The sequence below is a fragment of the Stomoxys calcitrans genome, chromosome 1 (assembly GCF_963082655.1).
Source record: "Stomoxys calcitrans chromosome 1, idStoCalc2.1, whole genome shotgun sequence".
NCBI classification, from domain to species: Eukaryota; Metazoa; Arthropoda; class Insecta; order Diptera; family Muscidae; genus Stomoxys; species Stomoxys calcitrans.
In genome coordinates, this window is record NC_081552.1 from 222,230,546 (window position 1) to 222,246,154 (window position 15,609).

The window sequence follows — 15,609 nt, forward strand, 5'->3', positions numbered from 1 at the left end:
GAGGTACTATGCCATGTAGAACTTCTCTCCAAAGAGGTGTCGCACTGCGGCACGCCGTTCGGACTCGGCTATAAAAAGGAGGCCCCTTATCATTGAGCTTAAACTTGAATCGGACTGCACTCATTGATATGTGAGAAGTTTGCCTCTGTTCCTAAGTGGAATGTTCATGGGCAAAATTTGCAATTCACTCATTAGAAGAAATGGGCACACTGTGGCCAACTGGGAAATAGCGTGCTAACCACGTTTACAGGATATAATACGGACCACGCTCTTTCCGAATTTTTACAATTTGGAGCCCTAAGTATTAATGAAACCAAGTTATTGGCATATTTTGGGGAAATTTGCTAATTTTTCTATTTGATGCCCTATTTTTCAGAGTAAATGACCCACTGTGGTCAATTGGGAAATAGTGGGCCAAAATTTTCTTACAGGAAATATGATAGGGATCACGCGCTGTCTGCATTTAGTCAATTTGGAGCACTGAGTATGAAAGAAACCAAGAATTGGCCATTTTTTTTTTTTTCAAAATTTGGTAATTTTTCCATATGATGCCCTATTTTTCAGAGTAAATGGCCCACTGTGGTCTATTGAGAAATAATGGGCTAATACCGTTTACAGGAAATATGGTAGGGACCACGCTCTTTATGAATCCACTCAATTTGGAGCCTAAAGTGTCATTTTTGGCATAATTTGGTAATTTTTCCATATGATGCCCCATTTTTCAGAGTAAATGGCCCACAGTGGGCGACTGGGAAATAGTGGGCTAAAACAGTTTACCTTAGTTTTAAAAGGGTCTACGCACTATCGGAATATATTCAATTTGGAGCCCTAAGTATGAAAGAAACCAAGATAATGGCCATTTTTTGTAAAAATTTGGTAATTTTTCCATATGATGCCCCATTTTTCAAAATAAATGGCCCACTGTGGTCTACTGGGAAATAGTGGGCTAATACCGTTTACAGGAAATATGGTAGGGACCACTCTCTCTACGAATCCACTCAATTTGGAGCCCTAAGTATGAAAGAAACCAAGATAATGGCCATTTTTGGCAAAATTTGGTAATTTTTCCATATGATGCCCCATTTTTCAGAGTAAATGGCCCGCAGTGGGCGACTGGGAAATAGTGTGCTAAAACAGTTTACCGTAGTTTTAAAAGGGACTACGCTCTTTATGAATCCACTCAATTTGGGGCCCTAAGTATGAAAGAAACCAAGATAATGGCCATTTTTGTCAAAATTTGGTAATTTTTCCATATGATGCCCCATTTTTCAGACTAAATGGCCCACAGTGGGCGACTGGGAAATAGTGGGCTAAAACAGCTTACCGTAGTTATAAAAAGGACTACGCTCTATCGGAATATATTAAATTTGGAGCCCTAAGTATAAAAGAAACCAAGATATTTGCCATTTTTGGCAACATTTGGTAATTTTTCCATATGATGATGCCCCATTTTTCAGAGTAAATGGCCCACTTGGAAATCGTGGGCAAAAACCGTTTAGAAGAAATATAATAGGTACTACGATCTTTCCTTATTTATTCAATCTGCAGCCTTATGTGTTAAAGAAACCAAGATTTTGCCCTTTTTTTGCAAAATTTTGCTCCACTTTTCAGAGCAAAAAGCCCACAGTGGCCGACTGGGCAACAGTGGGCTAAAATTATTTCCAGAAAATATAATAGGGACTATGCTCTATTGAAATCTATTCAATTTTGAGCCCTAAGTATTAACGAAACCAAGATATTGGCCATTTTTTTTTGGCAAAATTTGGTAATTTTTCCATATGATTTTAAATATTTCAGAGTAAATGCCCCCACTGTGGCCAACTGGGAAATATTGAGCTAAAACCGTTTACAGGAAATATAATAGGGACTACGTTCTTTCCTAATCTATTCAATTTGGGGACCTTAGTAATAAAGAAACCAAAATATTTGGCATTTTTGCCCACTCTCTGTTCATGTTGGCTTCTAAAAATTAGCGCCATCTATTGGCTGTTTTCAGTTGGATAAACTAAATCCAAATGGATCAACTAAATCCAATTGAAATCAGCCAGTAGATGAAGCTAATTTAAATGTTAGTTCTACTCGCTTGGAGTGGAACATCATGTGGTAGTAGTCTATTTGACTACCTATTATATAATCATTTAGTCGATTTTCTGTGCAAAGGAACTATGGTTGCCCAAAAAGTAATTGCGGATTTTTTAAAAGAAAGTAAATGCATTTTTAATAAAACTTAGAATGAACTTTAATCAAATATACTTTTTTTACACTTTTTTCTAAAGCAAGCTAAAAGTCACAGCTGATAACTGACTGAAAGAATGCAATTACAGAGTCACAAGCTGTGAAAAAATTTGTCAACGCCGACTATATGAAAAATCCGCAATTACTTTTCGGGCAACCCAATAATTTGCCTGTCTGTATATTTGGTGCTGTGGCGATAGTTCTTACTATTAAACCATGTAAAACTGTTGAACAAAAAAGTTTTGCCCAGAAGCACGTCGTTTGGTCTTGTCTATCGATGGGCTGAAAATGGTTGCAATCTTAGCGGTGAGATTGGCAACGTCACGCTGAACGTCATAATTTTGGGGGGTATGACGATCTACATTTATTTGTATCCCCACATAAATCATACATATAAATCACACAGTGTCCCGTTAGGTCATTAGGATTGATCGACTGTTTTGGGGAGAGGTGGTCCGCTAGATCTGTGAGCAGAATAAAAATATCAGATTGGCAGTCCACAACCTTATATCTTTAATTTAACCTCATATTGTCATCCCATTTGGAGGCTTATCGGGGATGGGGCGACCATCAATTGATTGGACCTCGTTTTTTATGTCATATATGTAGTCTACTCCCGAATACCTTGCATTTGAGCCCTATATAGATATGTACGTTCAATATGTCTGTATGGAGCAAGTTTTGGGGTTGGCGACCCCTTGGATACTTGAACCCAAGTTTTTATGCCACATTCGTATTCTACTCTCCAATATCATTCATTTGATACCCATATTGTCACTATCGGTTCACTTTCGATTTGAGTGGCGTTTTTGGTGGTAAAGGGGGAGGGTCCGCCCCCTTCCAGCATCAAGAAATTACATAGCCTATAACTCCTTCCTGCCCATATTCGTAATCTACTCCCGAATACCTTTCATTCGAGCCCCATATTGTAGCAATCGTTCAATAAAACTATTTTAGGGTGTTTTAGGTTCGGGGCGGCCCCCCAGTTAAGTTAGGTTAGGTTTAAGTGCCAGTCCGCCATCAGACTCACTTAGTCGCTTTCGTCCATTGTGATGCCACAGGAAGAGAAGAAGGAAGATGGCTTCTATTTCCTACCGTTGAACCATCCAGATCGCTTTAAAAAGCCCAATAACTTGCGAATGTTCACATCCGCCAAATCAGACAGGTTCTTAAAGAAATGAGAACCTAAATTACTTAAAAAATTCGTGTTCTACTTCTAAATACCTTTCATTTGAGTCCCATATTGTAACAATCGGTCTACTTTTATTTTTGGGTCGTTGTTTTGGGGTAAGGGGGAGGGTCCGCCCCTTCCGATATCAATAAATTATAAAGTTTATTCCTTCTTCCTAACCATATTCGTAATCTACTCCCGAATACCTTTCATTTGAGTCCCATATTGTCATGATCGTAAAATAAACCTATTTTAAGGGGTTTTGGGACTGGGGCGGCCCCCCAGGTATTTGGACCCAACTTTTGTTATGAAATTCGTATTCTACTCTTGAATACCTTTCATTTGAATCCCATATTGTCCCGATCGGTGTACTTTTATTTTTGGATAGTACTTTTCGGATAAGGGGGAGGGTCCGCCCCCCTCCTGATACCAAAAAATTATATAGTCTATGCCTCCTTCCAGACCAAACTACGCAACCAATGAAAATTTCAAGGTAATCGGTACACCCGCTTTTGAGTCTTTATGGAACAAACAATCAAACCGACAAACAAACACAAATTTATTTTTACATATAAGACTAGCGGTACCCGGCCCGCTCTGCTGCACCTTTATTAGCACCACGCGAAAAGTAAGTATCTTACTTACTACCATATGTAACTCCCTAGTACAATTTGTTGATCTGCTACCAAGTTCCTTTTATTGAACCCGATATAGCCATGAGAGACAAATATTCACATTTTGGTAGGTGTTTTAAGGGTTAGGCAACCTCCTATCACTTGAACCTAATTTTTAACACCATATTCGTAATCTACTCCCAAAAAAACTTTTATCTCAGTCCGATATTGTCATGATGGTGTAATAAGCCTACTTGTGACGGTTTTGGTAATTAAACCCAATTTTTAATATTCGATAATCATATTCCTACTCTACTCTCGAATACCTTCCATTTGAGTCCCCTATGGTCCCCATCGGTTCACTTTTGATTTTGGGCTATACTTTTGATGTGATTTTGGGCTTGGGGTGGCGTCTTAGGTCATTGCATACAATTTTAACATCATATTCGTATTGCACTCCCGAAAAACTTTCAAGTCCCATATTGTTGCCAAAGTCCACCTTGACTTTGTTTGGTTTTGGGCTTGGGTCGACTCCTTAGATCCTTGGATCCAATTTCAAATATCATATTCATACTCTACTCTCGAATAGCTTTCATTGGGCAGCCTATATTGTCCCGATCGGTTTACTTTGTATTATGGGAGGTACCCTTAGCGTAAGACCCTAGGATCCAATTTTTGACACCATATTCCTATACTACTCCCGAAAAACTTTCATTTGAGTCCCGGTTTGTCCAAATCGCTTAATTTTGATTTTTGGCGTTACTTTTGGGGTGGTTTTGGGCTTGGGACGGCTTTCTGGCTACTTGGAGCCAATTTTAGATATCATATTCATTCTATACTCCCACATGCCTTTCATTTAAGTCCCATATTGTCCCGATCGTACAAATTTTTATTTTGGGGTGGTTTTGGGCCTGGGGCGGCCTTCTAAGTACTTCCATCAAATATTTAATACCATACCATTGAGTCCCATATTGTCTCAATCGGTAAATATGTCCTGCTGGGGCCTTTTGGGGTGGAAAGACCCCTCAGACACCAAGGAATAAATTTCTATGTCAGATGTGTACTCTTCTTTTATGTATATACATTTCATTTGAAATCCATATTGGCCAAAGCGGTAAAAGTGTCCCATTGGGTGGTGTTTTTAGTGGTGGCGGACCCCCCCGACACTTTGTGTGACGTTTTTATGTCAAGTTCGCACTCTACTCTTAAATACCTTTCATTTGATACACATATTGTCCCAATCGGTAAACACGTCCGTTTGAGTGGGTTTTGGGATGGGGCGTCCCCCCAGGTGATTTGACCCTAAAATTTTATACCAATTTCATGTTTTTGGGTTACCATAAGGTGGCATACAAAATTTCGCTTAAATCGGTGCACCTATCACCGATATCTGGGTTTTTGAAAATTGGGGTATGGGGGAGGGTCCGCCCCCCCTTCAGATATCAAAAAACATGTAGTACGCTATTTTCACCGGGGGCTCAAACGCTGCCATCTGTGAACATTTCATGGAAATCGGTTCATCCGTTTTTGAGTCTATACGGATATTTTTTTAAAATATCTCTTGACAGAATATTTTATTGAAATTTTGTCTTGGAAGATATTATTTCGGACCCCCTTTCCTTGGCTACGTCCCTGGCTACCGTATATATATTTCATTCGATATGGCTTAGAAAGCTGTAGAAGCCACAGTTTTTGTGCTAGCTTAACAAATTTGGGTAAAGTGTTTTATTTGACGTCCCAATAAATTTTTCATAAAAATCGATCCAGATTTCGATATAGCTGCCATATATAACTGGCCTTTTAAGGCTCAAGAATTCACAATTTTGGTCTTATTTTAACAAAATTTTTTGTGTGAGGTGTTTTGTTGTAGTAATTATGGAAATTTACCTCAAGGCCCGGGTTATTTAAAGGTTAGGAAGCTGGTCAAGGCTTTTTTTTTAACAAAAAGTCCTTTCAGTCTTAAATATCGCGCCGCCCATAATATTCCCTCCCCTATAATAAACTTAAGACTCTGTATTGTATTATCTCAACATAATCTTAATCATCATAATTTATAGCTGTTGTCAGCATAATAAACTTTCAACCCATTACTATGGCCTGCTTTATTTCTCTCTCTCCCTCTCTCTCTCTCCCTCACATATGACCTCTGTGTTTACTGTCTTCTGTCTTCTGCCTTCTGCAACAAAATTATCTTTGATTGTCCTACATCAACAATAACAATAACAACAACACTTAAAACTTCTTAAGTGTGGAAACATGAATTCATGCTGGCATTACACACCGTTAAGTGCTTATTGGTTGCAGAGAGAGAGAGTGAGAGATGCATCTTTGACTTGAACAATTTGTGTCAATTTGCAACATTTGCTCCTTGGCATATCCTCAAAATGCACTTCACATGGACTCAAGAGAGTGTTTAATTTTCTATGATTTTCTTGCAGCAAACTTGATGAACATTCTTAAGATAGTTTATAATATTTCATTATTAAGACGGCGAGAGTGGGAAGAAGGGCAAGAGGAGACTTTTATTGAGGCAAAACTTGCCAAAACAAAAGGCGATGAAAATTGCTATAAACTAAAGTGCTGGCATAAGTTGCGAAAGAACAAGAAAGGGCATTGAAGTGTTCATATTAAGAATGTTTGCATTGCAAGGTGTATTACTTTTGGAGTTAGCCATAATAACAATATGGCTTAAATTGCGGCGTTGTGGGGGAAAAATTCCCTATTGTGAAAGGAAGATATTGAAAGCAAATGTTATCACTTTATTAACTTAGGAAAATCTTAATACCTAAAGAGTTTAACCAATGATTAGTCTAGCAATGCGGTGATATTGAATTACAAACTTCAGTTTAAAGGTTTTTACTTACAAAAAATATAAGGGTGTTCACATTCGAAGTTATCAACGTATAGTTCCCAGAGATGGGTGCATCGATTTAAGCGAACGCCACCTTGTGGTAACCCAAATGGGGCTGCCCCACCCCCAAAAACACCACCCAACAGGACAACTGAGAGTTATTTAAGATTAAAGTACGAACTTGGCATGAAAATGTCACCTTAAATGTCGGGGACAATATGGGTATCAAATGAAAAATATTTCGCAATTAAACGTCGAACTTGGCATTAAAATGTCACCCTTATAGTCGGGGGGTCCCCCACCCCCAATAACACCACCCAACTGGATTTTTTTACCGCTTTGGTTAATCTGGGTATCAAATGAAAGATATTTAAAGTAGAGTACAAATCTGAAATAAAAATGTATTCCTTGGTGTCTGAGGGGCTTCCCCATCCTTCCAAAACCCCCCAGCAGGACATATTTACCGATTGGGACAATATGGATATCAAATGATAGGTATTTAAAAGTAGAGTAAAAAGTTTAAATAACAATTTATTCCTTGGTGTCAGAGGCTCGCTCCCAACCCCCCAAAAGACCCTCAACAGGACATATTTGCCGTTTGGGACAATATTAGTGTCAAATGAAAGTTATTTGGAAGTTGAGTACACATATGAAATAAGAATTTGGTCCAAGTTATCTATGGGGCTTCTCCAACCCCAAAAACAGCCACAACGGGCGTGAATTTCCAACGTCACAAAATGGTGGAAATTCTTTGGGACTAGACTACGAATCTGATATATACATTTGGCATAGAGGCTGGCCACCGTAGCGCAGAGGCTAGCATGTCTGCCTATGACGCTGAACGCCTGGGTTCGAATCCTGGCGAGACCATCAGAAAAAATTTTTAGCGGTGGTTTTCCCCTTCTAGTGCTGGCAACATTTGTGAGGTACTATGCCATGTAAAACATCTCTCCAAAGAGATGTCGCACTGTGGCAGGCCGTTCGAACTCGGCTATAAAAAGGAGGCCCCCTATCATTGAGCTTAAACTTTTATCGGACTGCCCTCATTGATATGTGAGAAGTTTGTCCCTGCTCCTTAGTGGAACGGCACACCCACCGTTCAGGATAATATGGAAATTAAACGAAAGGTCTATGACAGTAGAGTTCGAATCTAATGTTGATTATTGAGGATCCTATTACGAATGCTGACTGAGGAGGGATTTGAACCCGTCTGCTACGCAGACGATGTTATAATAATTCTAAGGGGTAAGGATTCGAACGAGCTATGCAGAAGGGACGAAAGGATCTTGCATATGGCATATGACTGGGCTAGACCCAGAGGTCTCATTGCTGACCCAGAGAAGACTGAAACATGCCTGTTCACGAGGAAGACGAAGTGGGGCCAATTTAACGCACCACGTTTACTCACGTAGCGGAGCGGGCTCTGTCCAGCTAGTTTCAATATAAAAACAAGTAAAAAGGCATTAAGTTCGGCAATGCCAAGCTTTGGATACCCACCACCCCGGGTATATATGTAAACCACCTTTCGTCATAATTCGGTGAAAAATGCATAATTTAGATATAAATGCGCCTTTTAAGGGCCCAAAACCTTAAATCGAAAGATCGGTCTATATGGCCGTGATATCCAAATCTGGACCGATCTGGACCATATTGCAGAAGCATGTCGAGGTGCTTTTCTTATCTCACCGTCCCAAATTGTGGCGACATCGGATAATAAATGCGCCTTTTATTGGCCCAAAACCTTAAATCGAAAGATCGGTCTATATGGCCGTTATATCCAAATCTGGACCGATTTGGGCTAAATCGAAAAAGAATGTCGAAGGGCCTAACGCAACTCACAGCACCACATTTCAGCAAAATCGGATAATAAATGTGTCTTTTATGGGCCAAAGACCCTAAATCGGCGGATCGGTCTATATGGCAGCTATATCCAAATCTGCACCAATCTGGGACAAATTAAAGATGAATGTCGAAAGGCCTTACACAACTCACTTTCCCAAATTTCAGCAAGATCGGATAATAAATGTGTCTTTTATAGGCCTAAGACCCTAAATCGGCAGATCGGTCTATATGGCAGCTATATCGAAATCTGAACCTATCTCGTCGAAGGATATCGAAGGACCTAACACAAATCACTGTCCGAAATTTCAACGAAATCGAACAATAAATGCGCCTTTTATGGGTCCAAAACCTTAAATCGAGAGATCGGTCTATATGTCACCTATATGCAAATCTGGACCGATCTGTGCCCTATTCCAGGAAGTATCAAGGATCCTAACATAACTTTCTGTACCAAATTTCAGCGAGATCGGACAATAAATGCGCTTTTTATGGGCCCAAAACCCTAAATCGAAGGATCAGTCTAAATGGCAGCTATATCCAAATCTTGACCGATCTGAACCAAATTGACAAAGGGTATCGAAGGGCCTAACACAACTCACTGTCCCGAATTTCATGCAAAATCGGATAATACATGTGGCTTTTATGGGCCTTAGACCCTAAATCGGCGGGTCGATCTATGTGGGGGCTATATCAACATATAGTCCGACATAGCCCGTCTTCGAACTTAACCTGCTTAAGGACAAAATAAGAATCTGTGCAAAGTTTCAGCTCAATATCTCAATTTTTAAAGACTGTAGCTTGATTCAACAGACCGACGGACAGACGGACGGATTGACAGACAGACGGACGGTCAGACGAACGGACAGTGGGACGGACAGATAGACGGAAGGACGGACGGACAGACGGACAGACGGACGATCGGACAGACGGACGGTCGGACAGACGGACGGTCGGACAGACGGACGGTCGGACAGACGAACGGTCGGACAGATGGACGGTCGGACAGACGGAGGGACAGACGGATGGACTGACTGACGGACCGACATTGCTAGATCGTCTTAGATTTTTACGCTGATCAAAAATATACAAACTTTATAGGGTCGGAAATGGATATTTCGATGTGTTGCAACGGAATATTCCCCCATGCTTCGGTGGTGGGTATAATACATAGACATGCAGGCAGATATGGCTATAACGACTCAAAGTGTGATTCTTAACCCTTTTCATTAATTTATGATAACTTACGCCATGGTATCGAATTGTTTGTAAAAACAAAATAAGTTTGTCTTTCAGGAACCAAGTTAAAATGTTGTTTGTTATTCTTTGAAACTCCATTACGATTAGAAAAAAACATTTTTAATTAAAATTGCAGGAAACTCACATGAGATTAGTGCTTATCTCATGCACCTTGTGTTTAATTTCAAACATTTATCTGATTTCTCGTTCTTTTATATTTCATTTCAGCTTTAATCAATTCCAACCATCTGCAATTGCATGGGGCAACGAGAAGGTGAAGGCAACCTAAAACACTTCGCATAGAGGTAAGGTTTTGTAATCGACAAAAGATTGTTTTCAATTAATTTTCTATTGAAAATCGATACGAACTGCACTTAGTTGGCAAAATGTTTATCGTCGACTCTTGTGTCAAAGGATAAGACAGAAAAAAAGTAAAAATGGGAAAACTCAAGCCCACGGCAGCATCAAGGAATTTAATTAGGAGAAAGGTAGTGAGAAGACAAGAATTTTTTTCTTCTCTTCTCTTTGAAATTCAAAAAACTCCATGGAATATTTGAAAAAGCCTTATCCAATGACGTCTTTGACTATTGCCCCAAACTAGGGAAATAAGAAGTAAAAGTGTGCTAAGTTAGGTCCGGCTGAATATAATATAACCTGCACCGAATACAATATACCCTACATCACTATTGTGGTACAGGGTATTATAACTTGGTGCATTTGTTTGTAACACCCAAAAGGAGGAGAGATAGACGCAGGACAAGTATACCGATCGACTCAGAATCACCTTATGATTCAATTCAGCTATGTCCGTCTGTCTGTCTGTCTCTCCATATTAATTTGTGTACAAACTACAGGTCGCAATTTTCATCTGAACGTCTTCAAATTTGGTATGGGCATGTTTTTCGGCCTAGAGACGAAGCCTTTTGAAATTGGAAAAAATCGGTTCAGATTTGGATATAGCTCCCATATATATGTTCGTCCGATTTGCAGTAATAATTCAATAAAATGGTCATTTGTTAACCGATTTTCTTGAAATTTGGCAGGAAGGGTTTTCTTATGACTCTCGATATTAGTGTTGTATTTCATAGAAATCGGTTCAGATTTGGATATAGCTCCCTTATATATGTTCGTCCGATTTGCAGTAATACAGCAATAAAATGGTCACTTGTTGGCCGATTCTCTTGAAATTTGGTAGGAACGATTTTCTCTTGACTCTCAATATTACCGATGAAATTCATGAAAATCGGTTCAGATTTGGATATAGCTCCCATGTATATGCTCGTCTGATTTGCAGTAATACAGCAATAAAATGGTCATTTGTTGACCGATTCTCTTCAAATTTGGCAGGAAGGATTTTTTTATGACTCTCGATATTAGTGGCATATTTCATAGAAATCGGTTCAGATTTGGATATAGCTCCCTTATATATGTTCGTCCGATTTGCAGTAATATAGCAATAAAATGGTTAGTTGGTAGCCTATTCTCTCAAAACTTGGCATGAAGGATTTCCTCATGACTCTTAATATTACTAGCGAATTTCATAGAAATCGGTTCAGATTTGGATATAGCTCCCATGTATATGCTCGTCCGATTTGCAGTAATACAGCAATAAAATGGTCACTTGTTAACCGATTCTCTTGAAATTTGGCAGGAAGGGTTTTCTTATGGCTCTCGATATTATTGGTATATTTCATAGAAATCGGTTCAGATTTGGATATAGCTCTCATATATATGTTCGTCCGATTTGCAGTAAAAATTCAATAAAATGGTCATTTGTTAACCGATGCTCTCGAAATTTGACAGGAAGGATTTTCTTATAACTCTCAATACAACTGGTGAATTTCATAGAAATCGGTTCAGATTTGGATATAGCTTTCATATATATGTTCGTCCGATTTGCAGTAATACAGCAATAAAATGGTCATTTCTTGACCGATGCTCTTGAAATTTGGCACGAAGGATTTTCTTATGACTCTCGATATTACTGGTATATTTCATAGAAATCGGTTCAGATTTGGATATAGCTCCCATGTATATGCTCGTGGGCTTTTGGTCTTTCCGATTTGCGTGTTCCACCTTGTTTGCCTTCAAAAGACTTCTCTGCTGGAGCTTCTTCATTCATTCTGACAACATGACCTAGCCAACGCAGACGTTGTATTTTGATGCGTGTAACTACGCTATGGTCGTCATACAGTTCATACAGCTCGTGGTTCATACGACGCCTATATTCTCCATTAACCCAAACTGGTCCATATATTTTACAAATAATCTTACTCTCAAACACTCCAAGCACTGCCTCGTCTGCTTTTACAAGAACCCATGTCTCAGAACTATATAACAGCACGGGTAGTATCAATGTCTTGTCGAGTGTCATCCTCGTTTGCCGAGAAGTGGCCTTATTTCTGAGCTGCTTACTTAGTCCAATGTAGCATCTTTGTTTTATCTCAAAACTGGTGTCATTCGTTTCGGCTACGGCGCTGCCGCTGTAGATAAAGTTACTGACTATCTCAAAGTTGTGTTTCCCAACTTTCTCCATTTTTATACCCACCACCGACGGATGGGGGTATATTCATTTTGTCATTCCGTTTGCAACACATCGAAATATCCCTTTCCGACCCTATAAAGTATATATATTCTTGATCAGCGTAAAAATCTAAGACGATCTAGACATGTCCGTCCGTCTGTCCGGCTGTCTGTTGAAATCACGCTACAGTCTTCAAAAATAGAGATATTGAGCTGAAACTTTGCACAGACTCTTTTTTTGTCCATAAGCAGGTTAAGTTCGAAGATGGGCTAAATCGGACTATATCTTGATATAGCCCCCATATAGGCCGATCCGCCGATTTAGGGTCTTAGGCCAATAAAAGCCACATTTATCATCCGATTTTGCTGAAATTTGATACAGTGAATTTTGTTATGCCCTTCGATATCCTTCGTCAATTTGACCCAGATCGCTCCAGATTTGGATATAGCTGCCATATAGACCGATCCTCCGATTTAGGGTCATAGGTTCATAAAAGCTACGTTTATTATCCGATTTTGCTGAAATTTGGGACAGTGCGTTGTGTTATGACCTTCAACATCCTTCGTCAATGTGGCTTAGATCGGTTTAGATTTGGATATAGCTGCCATATAGACCGATCCTCCAATTTAGGGTCTTAGGCCCATAAAAGCCACATTTATTATCCGATTTTGCTGAAATTCGGGATAGTGAGTTGTGTTAGGCCCTTCGACATCTTCCGTCAATATGGCTCAGATCGGTTCAGATTTGGATATAGCTGCCATATAGACCGATCCTCCAATTTAGGGTCTTAGGCCCATAAAAGCCACATTTATTATCTGATTTTGCTGAAATTTGGGACAGTGAGTTGTATTTAGCCCTTCAACGCCCTTCGTCAATTTGACCCAGATCGGTTCAGATTTGGATATAGTTGCCACATAGACCGATCCTCCGATTTAGGGTCATACGCCCATAAAATCTACATTTATTATCCGATTTTGCGGAAATTTGGGACAGTGAGTTATCTTAGGCCCTTCAACATTCTCCCTCAATTTGGCTTAGATCGGCCCAGATTTGGATATAGCTACCATATAGACCGATCTCTCGGTTTGAGGTTTAGGGGCCATAAAAAGCGCATTTATTGTCCGATTTTGCCGAAATTTGGGACAAAGAGTTAAGTTAAGCCCCTCCACATATTTCTGCAATTTGGTCTAGATCGATCAAGATTTGCATATAGCTGCCATATAGACCGATCTCTCGATTTAAATTCTTGGCCCCATAAAAGGCGCATTTTTAATCCGATTGCACTGAAATTTGACACACTGACTTATGTTATGCTTTTCGACATCCGTGTCGTTTATAGTTCAGATCGGTTTATTTTTAGATATAACAACTAAAAATACCAATATTTTGTTATACACAATTAAACAATGATTTGTACTTATCAGCATTTGGTCCAAATTGGATCATATTTCGATATAACTGCTATATGACATAAGATATGCTATTTTCACCAATTTTGAGGAAAGGTGGTTTACATACATACCCGAGGTGGTGGGTATCCAAAGTTCGGCCCGGCCGAACTTAACGCCTTTTTACTTGTTTTTTATCTGCTCGGTGGTACAAGAAGTTGTGGGAGATGCGAATTTGCGAATTTTGCCTATGAACATTCTTCTAAGGAACAGGGACAAACTTCTCACATGAGTGCAATGAGTGCAGTCCGATTCAAGTTTAAGCTCAAAGATAAGGGGCCTCCTTTTTATAGTAGAGCCCTAACGGCGTGCCGCAGTGCGACACCTCTTTGGAGAGAAGTTTTACTTACCTCACAAATGTTGCCAGCATTAGGAGGGGAAAATCACCGCTGGAATTTTCTAATGGTCTCGCCAGGATTCGAACCCAGACGTTCAGCGTCATAGGCGGACATGCTAAACTTTGCGCTACGGTAGCCTCCATATTAATGAACTTAAAAAGCCAATGGGATTTAATTTATTGGTCAAAATATTGTACAAAAATAAATTTTAATCAATGAAACTTTATTTTTATTCTAAATTCTATGAACATAAATCAAAGACGAAGACATGATGTTTATTTATAAACAAGCATTCAGCTTAAGCGAGCCCACCCCACGTATGATTTACGTTTTTGTGCAACTCATAACTCATACGCCACAACGTCTGTTTGTTGTAATAGCTCTTGGGCTTTGTATAAACAAATTATTTAAAAAGCACACAGACACCCATCGTTATGTTGTACTGGCAGAGAGAGACAAAGAGAGAGAGAGAGAGAGAGAGAGAGAGAGAGAGCGAAAGAGAGTTATTTGCAATCACGGCATTTGTAAATCAACAGCAGAAAAGGCCATCAGCAACATAGGGACCAAAATGGTCAGAGTCACTAAAATATCCAATTTAGTAGATTGCTTGGCTTTTTGCTTTGAATTTTTGTTACGTTTGTTTTTTCTTCTCGTTTTAGCTGGCAATTGCCAAACCATAGTGCATACAAGTCAGCTAGCAACCAAAACAAAAAAAAAAACTAACAGCCAATATCCTCTATCCAAAGAGTTTAGCACGAAATTTCATTAATTAAGTACTTTTCGTGTGTTCCGCGACACCAACGATGGCATTTTTAGCTACACCATAACAATGGGGACATGTGGCATATGGTCGTGTGATGATGTCGTATGCTATGGTGTGGGGCATAATGCTGCACAAAAACCAAAAGCCGCATTGAAAAGTTCACAACCAGAGTGTCAGAAGGTAGGATGCCACAAAATGAGGCTAAAAGGCAGAGAAGCTTCACAATAATAAAACCATGGCAAAAAACATGGCACGTCCATCAATAGTTTTTTTTTTTTTTTTGTTGTGTATGGTGTTTTGTTTTATTCAAAGGTTCCTCCTAGAGATCGCAACATCTCCTTTCACTTGGCTCCCATACCCTATTTTTGGCTTTTACTAGGATTTTTATTGTTAAACTTTGGCAGAAGGCACCACAAGCAGCAGCATGGGTTCCTTAAGAACACAAAGATGAAGTGTGGCGTAGTAAGTGTTGGGGGCTAAAAGGAAGCTGGGCTATTTTTTAAGACTAAAACTCCGTTTTTTAACAAAAGCTCGAACTTTCACCATGGGTTTTGCCCAAAATTTATACAAAACAGCTCAATTTTTTA

At 39.4% G+C, this 15,609-nt stretch overlaps 1 long non-coding RNA gene across 2 annotated transcripts in view; it reads left to right on the top strand.

Moving 5' to 3' along the window:
- LOC131998166 (uncharacterized) overlaps positions 1–15,609 on the top strand; it is a 265,958-nt gene that overhangs the window by 125,390 nt on the left and 124,959 nt on the right. For both annotated transcript variants that reach the window (XR_009398635.1, XR_009398631.1), the window contains exon 3: positions 10,178–10,254. This is a non-coding gene — a long non-coding RNA (uncharacterized LOC131998166). The remainder of the gene's footprint in view (positions 1–10,177; positions 10,255–15,609) is intronic.